We start from the raw sequence: 9,952 nt of genomic DNA on the forward strand, positions 1-9,952 counted from the left end.
AAATAGTCTTCCGTAGCTTTTGCAAACTAAGCTCCGATGTCTGTGACAGCATTTGCCATCGTGCCTGTCCATGCAACTCAGTTGCGATATGGCAGCTGCTAACAGATGAGGAAAAGGGCCCTTGTTATGGAAGGGCAGTCCTGCGGAGGCAAGCTGCAGCTGCCGTATCCCGGCCAGCCCACTAGCACATGCTGGCAGAGAGAAGCATCAGCAGCACACATCAGTGTCTGTCCATGAGCTAGTGTGGGCTGTTGTGTCAGCCACCAGCCTGACAACCGGCTGTACATTGGCCTTGCCCACTGGGAACCTGTTCTGCAAGGCCTGTGGTAGCATGGAACCTCAAAAACAGGTGAGTAGGTCACCAACAAGGAAAGGTTTGTTGTTGCTGATAAGGTGTTGCTGCTTCCTGCATGACCCAACACTGTCTGTCTGCAACAGGCTGAACAACAGCCATCACATCTTGTACTGGCAGGTGCTCAGAGATGGGTGCAAGACCCCCTGCAAATGGCTCCATGAACATCTCTAGTGAAGGGAGCTGCCTCCCGAAGCCTGGCCGGGTACTGCGCTGCATAGCACCACCAGCCGTGTTCGCAAAACAGGACACAGTGTCCCTGGTGTGATGTGCCTGGCTGGCTGCACATCAACGCCCTCGGTGTGTTATGAACCGCATCAAAAGGGTGCAAGATATTCTGCAGCTGAGGACAAGTAAGGGCATTCAGAGCAAGTGGGTGTATATTCCCATGCTCAGCCAGCTTGTTTCTCCAGGAAGTTGTTTTCTGTGGCAGTCATTTAAGAAATTGCAAAAGTTGTAGGCTTGGCCTCCTGCCGTGCAGAGGTAAACCAGATGGCAGCTCCCTCTCAGGAGGCTGCCCATTTGGAGCTGCATCTTGTTTATCAGCGGAAGAAGCTTTGTGCAAGGGGAACCCGCTTGTCATAGCTTTAGTTGTGCTCGGTTGCACTGATTGAGCTTTGCTGCCAAACACAGCCCCAGCCCAAAGTGGCACAATCCCAAGTGCCAAGCCGGCAGCCAAAAGACCACGTGGTGATGCCATGTCAGAACTGACGTGGCTGCAAGACCAAGGCTCAGAGAGCTCAGTCTGCAAGTCATGTCGTGGGTTTCCTCAGGAGTAAATGGTAGCAGAGGGAGGAGGATCACAAAATCTGATGGATTGTTCCCTACTACTGCTGAAACATGGAAGGACAAGATGTGAAAGAAGGGGGGAGATGTGTGTGTGGGGGAAGATTAATCCTCTGCTTAAAAAAAAAAAAAGCCTTTAGAAGCATGTTTTATATATAAAGTGCTCAGTCTTATTCGTGACATGAATTTTTCACCTCCAGAAAGGTGCACAGAGAACTTGGGGTTGCTATGCTAAGCTATCATATGATCTTATTTTAGTAATTCCAGCTTCTTAGGTCCCAAAGAGAATTAATAAAAGACAAAGATACAAGTGGTAAAATAATTTCAGAGTGCTCTTCTATGAGAATTTTCTCCTGTAAAACTTAATTTGGCAAGAGTTCACAGGCCTCCTGCAAAATTGGTACACTCTAACTCCACAGTAAGGGAATTTTCTCCACAAAGATGGGGCCCCACTCAGTAGTCATATGTAAAACCTCAAATAATAATAGTAGTAGAAAAGGACTATTACTGTTCTCTTCAAACTGTAAGACAGATATTGCATTTCTGTTCATATAGGAAACATTACTATTAACCTTGGAGGAATAGACCTAAAAAAAAATTTTATCAAGATTTATATTTACTTGGTAATATGGGCTGCCTGTGCCGTTGAACTTAGATATAATTTCTGTTTAAATTAATTAGTCTTCTGAAAAAGAAAAGGTGGGTGCCAGGTGACACTGGATGCAGAGAAGGCAGAGTTACTGAATGCCTTCTTTGCTTCAGTCTTCACTGCTATGCCTGGCCCTCAGGCATCCCAGCCCCCAGCGGTGAGAGAAAAAATCTGGAGAAAGCAAGAATTCCCCTTCGTTGAGGAGGATTGGGTCAGAGATCATCTACGCAAACTGGATCCTCGCAAATCCATGGGCCCCGATGGGATGCACCAACAAGTGCTGAGGGAGCTGCTGGATGTTCTTGCCAAGCCACTCTCCATCATCTTTGAAAGGTCATGGAGGACAGGAAAGGTGCCCGAGGACTGGAGAGTAGCCAACGTCACTCCAGTCTTCAAAAAGGGCAAGAAAGAGGACCCGGGAAACTATAGGCCAGTCACCCTCACCTCCATCCCCAGAAAGGCGATGGAACAGTTCATTCTAGAGGTCGTCTCCAGCCATGCACAGGAAAAGGAGGTTATCAGGTGTAGTCAACATGGATTCACTAACATGATAGCCTTCTATGATGGTGTGACTGGCTGGCTCGATGAAGGGAGAGCAGTGGATGTGCTTATCTTGACTTCAGCAAGCCGTTTGACACCGTCGCCAGTACCGTCCTCACAGACAAGCTAAGGAAGTGTGGGTTAGATGAGAGGACAGTGAAGTGCATAGGGAACTGGCAGAAAGGCAGAGCTCAGACGGTTGTGACCAAAGGGGCAGAGTCTGGATGGAGACCTGTCACTAGTGGTGTTCCCCAGGGGTCTGTGCTGGGTCCAGTCCTGCGCAACATCCTCATCAATGACCTGGACATAGGGATAGAGTGTACCCTCAGCAAGTTTAATGATGATAAAAACTAGGAGGAGTGGCTGGTACACCAGAAGGCTGTGCTGCCATCCAACGAGACCTGGACAGGCTGGAGAGCTGGGCTGAGGGGAACCTCATGAAATTCAGCACGAGCAGGAAATAGTCCTGCACCTGGGGACAAACAACCCCCCGCACCAGTACAAGTTGGGGGTTGACCTGCTGGAAAGCAGCTCTGTTGAGAAGGACCTGGGAGTTCTGGTGCACAGCAAGCTGACCATGAGCTGACCAGCAATGTGACCTGGGGACCAAGAAGGCCAATAGTATCCTGCACTGCATTTAAAGGAATGTGTCCAGCAGATCAAGGGAGGTTAGCCTCCCCCTCTACTCTGCCCTAGTGAGGCCACATCTGGAGTACTGCATCCAGTTCTGGGCTCCCCACTTTAGGAAGGACAGGGAACTGCTCAAGCAAGGCCAGCGGAGAGCTACCAAGATGATCAGGGGGCTGGAACATCTCTCTTATGAGGAAAGGCTGAGAGACTTGGGTTTGTTCAGCCTGGAGAAGAGAAGACTGAGGGAGGATCTTATCAATATTTGTAAATATCTGAAGGGTGGGTGACAAGAGGATGGGGCCGGACTCTTTTCAGTGGTGCCTGATGACAGGACAAGGGGCAATGGGCACAAGTTGGAACACAGGAAGTTCCACTTAAACATGAGAAATAACTTCTTTATGGTGAGGGTGGCAAAGCAGTGGAACAGGCTGCCCAGAGAGGTTGTGGAGTCTCCTTCCCCGGAAATATTCAAAATCCACCTAGACATGGTCCTCTGCACCCTCATCAAGCAGGTATTTTATATAGACTTTAGGGTTTTAGTTAAATAATGCATTAGTTGCAGCAACTGGTTTTGAGGGAGTAGAGTTTTTACATGAGGCAAATATATTGTGAACGATCACTCAAACTATTGTGCAGCATAATCTCAGGCAAACCCAATGGGAATTTCTTTATTCTGCTAAGAAGTGTAAAGTTATTTTCCTCTACAATCTGTAAGAAAAGTCATAGGTAGCATCGGTGATATAGTTTGAACATTAAAAAGGCAGTATACTCACTATTTTCATGTTCCATTCGAGCCCAGCACCATGGTGACTCATGGTTTGTTTTTTCTTTTGTTGTTGTTGGCTTTGCAGGTCTGTAAAGCAAAAATAGGAGACCCTAAAACAAGTTTCTGACATTCAGTTACACAGATCCAATGAGAATAAAGTTTGCAAAAAAATGTTTCTTTGCTTTTTGTTTTGTAAATGGCACAAATTATAGAAAAATTCAAAGGTAAAAAATTCACAGTGTCAAAATGTAGGAAGACCTTGGTTAAAACAATACTCAAAGACCTTTTTCAAGGCAATAAAGCAATATGCTAGTCAAGAACCAGAACAAAAGACTGTTCATTAGATGAGCATCACGCAAATTTGGTGCATTCTTGGGACAAATCACAAGGCGCTCAGTAGATAGAGAAGGTACAGGCTTACTTTAGGGAACCTGACACAAGTAAATATATGAAGAATTTAAAAACATCAAAGAGAAAAAATTAATATCAAATTGGATGAGAAACTCTATATTAAAAGTAAAAATTAATACAACAATGTGTCTGTGACATACTGGGAAACGTTCCAAGACAGTAAAATTAACGCAGTATAAAATAATCTCCAGAGAAGTGATGGAAGCCATGCCATCTATATTTTAAAATTAGACTTAACAAACATTAATAAATATGTGCCTAGGAATAAACTTTTATTGGTGGAAAGGAATGTAATTTATTTACGGTACTCAATTTATAAACTCAGAAGTGCTAAACCAACTTGATTAGGACTAGAATTAGAGGCCTGGGACACTAAATTGTTCCCATCTGTTCGTTATCATCACTGCCTATGTTCTCCAGCATGAGCACTTTTTAAACAGGCAGTAGTTTAAATCCCCTTTGATAGCCTGGGTGTTCCCCTTTGCAGCTTGCAGTGCAATTGTTACACCCAAACCAGATGCAGCAGACACTCTTCTCCCTGCCGTGGTGGTGAAGCTGGGGACATCATCTACAGCACCCTCTGCTTATTGCTCTCCCTTTCTAGCTACCACAAGGAACACTCTGTTATCACGGAGAGTTTCCTGCCAGCCTAGAACTCTTGGGAAGTAGTTTCTCTTCTCAAGCAAAGCCCAGGTCACGCTGGAGCTATGGAGGATCTCATTGGTGCTGCAAATCCAAGGGGACCGAGGCCAACTCATCTCGCTGCAGGGCACACTGTCATCTGGCAAATCCTCTAGTGCGGGACAGAGGTGCACTGAAGTCATAATTCTCCTTCAACAATATCACTGTCTACTGCCATGGATGGCTGTAGTAGCAAGTTCACTATGTTCATACAGAAATAAGATTTGGAGAAACCTAAGCTCTTCTCTACATACCACTGCCTTTGCTGATTAGTAGAGGAAAAAACTAAACTGGACCTCAAGGCCTCTGATTGTGAGGAAAGTTCACACTGTACTCAACCTTTATTGCTCAGGCCTTCTCTGACCTGAAAACATAGCAAGATAAATTAACACAGAAAGTTGGAAACCATTTATAGTTCTGTGTTTGGTATATTTGAATTTAGAAATAACTTCTCTAGCACCTAGGACAGGATTTCAGAAGCCAGACTTCTACATAAAAAGAATTGAAATGAAAAGAGAAGTCCCTTAGCAGACTGCCTGTTAAACTGTAATGCCTGTGTTGTGGTTTAACCCTAGCCAGCAACTAAGCACCACCCAGCCACTTGCTCACTCCCTCCAGGGTGGGATGGGGGAGAGAATCAGAAGAGTAAAAGTGAGAAAACTCATGGGTTGAGACGAGAACAGTTTAATAATGGAAATAAAATCAAGTAGTAGTAGAAATAAACAATAATAATAATAATTAGTAATAATATACAAAGCAAGAGATGCACGATGCAATTGCTCACCACCCACTGACTGACGCCCAGCCTGTCCCTGAGCAGCAATCACTGCCCCCCGGCCAACTGCCCAACACATGACATCAGTTTATACACTGAGCATGATGTCATGTGCTGTGCAATATCCCTTTGGGCAGTTTTGGTCAGCTGCCTCGGCTGTGCCCCTCCCAGCCTCTTGTGCACCTGGCAGAGAATGGGAAGCTGAAAAGTCCTTGACGTGGTGTAAATACTACTTAGCAACTAAAACATCAGTGTGTTATCAACATTATCCTCATACTATACTAGCTACTAGGTAGAAAATTAACGCTATCCCATCAAAACTCAGGACAGTCTGAAAAATAAATAAACAATACAAGTTTTCTGTGTGCGTGCATGTATACCTTTGATAGGAATATTCCTGCAAGTTCCTGCTCAAAAGTGGTAGTGAGTCACGAAGTAGCAGCAACCATGTTGCAAAGGCTGGTATCCTACTGTTCAGATTCATCAGGAGGAACATTCCAAGTTAAAAAGTAGTGTGAGGTAGAGAACTGGGTGTGGGGGAGTGTGTGTGTGTGGAATCAAGAAGGTCATGCCTTCTTGGAAATTTTTTTTGAAATTTTGGACATTCCTGGCGAAACTGAAGCTTGTTATATATATGATTCTGTCTTTACATCAGAAAGTTTTCTTGAGATTGGTTTACTAGCTTCAGAAGAAAGAAAACTCTGTGCCAGACAGCACTCAGTTGCCTGCACCCTGGCCTTCCAGAGAGCCGCCTTGAAACAATAGTAACAGCAAAGGTACAGCATGAACTGGACCACTTTGTGTGTCATTAAGCTCAAATGAGAAGTTTGTTTTTTTCAAAGCCTGTTTTGGAACCATTTAAATGATAACATTATAAAGCTTTTATACAAACACAGGGGGTCAAGTCCTTTTAAAAAGCAAAACCTTTGTAATGAACTTTTTCTCTGCCACTTGTAATGGGCTTTCTGCCCTCCAAGTGAGGACCTTCCTCAGACACTGCCCAGGCTATAAGGATCCTTTCGGCAAGCTGCCACCTGTGGTCACATACATGTTTGCCCTGAACAACTTCTGTTGGTATTCCATAAGCACCTCTGTTGGAAATTAACAGGCATATATCACACTTCTGGCATGGAGCTAACAAATGGTCTCTCCTTGAAGGGATGCTAGGCATTGCAATACCTAAGATTTCACCTTCTAAAGGAATCTACTGCTTTCTGTCCTGTGATTTAAGTCTCCTGTGATTTAAGAAATCTATACTTTTGACTCCCTGAACAAAGCAAGAGAAGGGCAATTACCTCATAATTTTCCACATTCTCAGAGAAAGCCCTAAACAATTAAAGTTCTAAATCCCAACCAGCATAACAAGGAACACTTTATGCCTTACTAAGAAAGGGAAAGACTAACAACAATTCTGTAAAAAAAAAGTAGCAGCAGCCAAGAGCTTGTTGCTGGATATATCCAGTTTTTATCGCATGACCAAACTTACATAAACTAAAAAGTGATTTGGCTTTTTTGCATGCCAGATCCCATCCCATCCCAGGTGTGCTCAGGGTGCTCAGGGTCCTTTCTCCACATCCACAGGTTGAATCACCTTGTGGTACTATGAGGCTTGCTTTGATAAGAGTCTGTAGGGAGGAGTTATCTGCTAAAACTCAACTTGAGATAGAAAGGATACAGAAACAGCCTACTGTTCACTGTAGATGAAATGACTGAAAAAGAAAGTGAACTTGAACTGCCAATAATACTAGTCCAAAACTGTAATGCTCATGTATTCAGAAGCTATACACGTTAACATAGTATGTTTGTATCACAAACACAAAGCCAGCATTCATATCATAAATCAGATGGTCATGTCATCAACCAAATTATTGTGTAACGATGGAGCTTTGGTCACCACACCTCCCTTATGCCCTCTAATTAAAATCAACTTGCAAGGTAACATTTTTTCCTCCCAAATGAGTAATTTCCTCTCAAAAAAATAATAAAACCAATTGTAGCTTGAACAATATGCATAATCGGAAATTTTTAATTGTGCTTCAAGAATAGATTTCAATTCTTAAAAGTTAGAAGCATCAGGGAGACAATGAAGTTTATAGAAGCAAAGAAGTTTTTAGGATATATATAAAACTGTTAATAATTATTTTTATAATACTGAGAGGCTTGGCAATAAAGGAGCTGATAAAATTAAAAGCTGAGACAGAGAAAATAACGTAAAGAGGAAAAAAAAGCCCCACATAGCCCGCACATGCACAGAGATGTGGTTTTTACAAGGCATTGCCATTTTTCAGTAAGATACTGAAGACACTGTCATTATTTCTTTGAAAATGATGGCTCAGCACCTGATCATGTTCAAAAACACCCAGTGGAACATCAGGGATCATTACAAAAGGCATTGAGTACAAAATGCGTGCACAGTTTGTGCACCATTGCCTTTAAAATATCTCCAAGATGGTTGCACTTGTCACATTGCCAGAAAAACTTCAAGGGTTTGTTTCTCAGTATCTGGCAGCATCCATACCCAGGCACCAGCACCTAGCTTTCCACTTGGTAGGTTTGAGGATCAAAATTCAATTCACGGGCACCCTTTACTGAGTTGAAACTTCAGTGACAAAGAAACGTGGTTGACTGAACTGTGAAAGCCATATGCTCAGCTCTCAGGCACACAGAAAATAAATTTACCACCTATTTTTATTAATTTGATATTGGGCTTAATCAACTCAAATATTTATATGCCAATGCTTTATAAAAACTTTATGCTGACTGTTACTTCTATTAGCATTATTCCCATTTGTGGCTTGTGCTACCCACAGTGCTGATGCAAGTCTTGGTGCTTGAAACGTCAGACCAGGATCAGCCCAAAATTTCATACACAGTGAATATCATCTGAGTACCTACCGTAACCTACAGCAAGTAGCTCTGTTCAAATGTGTGTCACAGCAGCGGCAGTTCGGGGCCCAGTCTTGAAACGTCTGATGTCATCTACTTAAACAATAAACATCAGTAAGGTCACTCATTTTTAAGTTAAGCGCATGCTTCAATGCTTTGCTGAATCAAGGTCAGCAAGCTCAAAACTTTGAAGGATCAAGTCTAAAGGTTGGCTTTACATTTGAAGGATTAGCTCCAAGAGTATTTTTGTAACTTTCCAATCTAATCCGAGGAATGTCTGTTGTACCAGACATGGCATATCATAAAGGTTTTGTGGAGATTACTTTGGAATGACCTGCGCTCTTCATTTCCTGGTTTTGCTCTGGAGAAGTAAGGTTCCCACCACAGGCTTATGCCAAGAAGCCTCTCTACTGTGCCATCACCTAGCCAGCTTTCCAGCCAGCTCTGTGCAAGTTGGCAAACATGCTGAGTAGCAGGCTAAAGACTTCAGAGCATCTGGTGAAGGCAGCCTGTTTCACTGCCACATGCTCAAGGAGATGAACTGGAACAATTAAAAAGAAAGTTAATGTATCTCTAAAATGCTAAATTTAAAACTTGGAAACTTTCCTATCTGCTTCCTTTGATTTCAAAACACAGTGAGTTAACTAGGCCTGACTCTTCGGCAGTGTTCCATTTAAATGGCACAGATTTGCCTACCTAACAAAGCCCTTTTGTTTGCTGCAGCTGTGAAACTTCAGTGCACTGTAACTTTTCACGTTTCCCAGGTTACCTTGGCACCAAACTGTGACTAAATGCCTGCAAAAGATTTTTAACTCTAGCTTTGGAGGAATGTAATATCTACAAGGAAGAATGATAGCTTTCAGTAAGCACCCCATGGTAGCAAGAACAATGCTGAAAATCAGCTGTTCTTCAAATGTTCACAAAGCTTCTGGAAGACCTGTGGCTTAACAGAGGACTGCTCTCTCTGCTGTGCTGTTACAGGCTGCATCACGTTTGTCTTTTCTTCTGTTCCCCTTCCTCATGTTATACCTGTCCAACTCTATCATCTGATGCAAAGGGAAGAAGGGGCTGTAGCATACCTTTTCAAATTAATTAATTAGAGAATCTCCTGTATTTGAAGAAACTTTAAATTCTAGAGCTGATTTCCTGCTCTGTGGGAAGAAATGCATCTTTTGTCATTGATTCCATGAGGGCAGGAAGCAATTCCAAGCACATATACATGTGGCTTTAATAAGACACCTTAAAGTAAAACAGAATATAACTTAACTAACGTAACTACTTTGAGGAAATATCCTTTCCATGTTTCTGTGGCTGCAGAAGGTCCCAGATGGATAAAATGAGAGTAATCTGTGTCATACAGATTAAATGGTAGGTAATACTTGCAAATGCTGGAGCACTGGTCTGTGGTACAGTTCCAGAAGCTCCCCCCATGCTTTATGCAGTACGGAATAATAATCAGGACGGGGTTTTTTATTT

Source organism: Phalacrocorax carbo, chromosome 1 (assembly GCF_963921805.1).
Source record: "Phalacrocorax carbo chromosome 1, bPhaCar2.1, whole genome shotgun sequence".
NCBI classification, from domain to species: domain Eukaryota; kingdom Metazoa; phylum Chordata; class Aves; order Suliformes; family Phalacrocoracidae; genus Phalacrocorax; species Phalacrocorax carbo.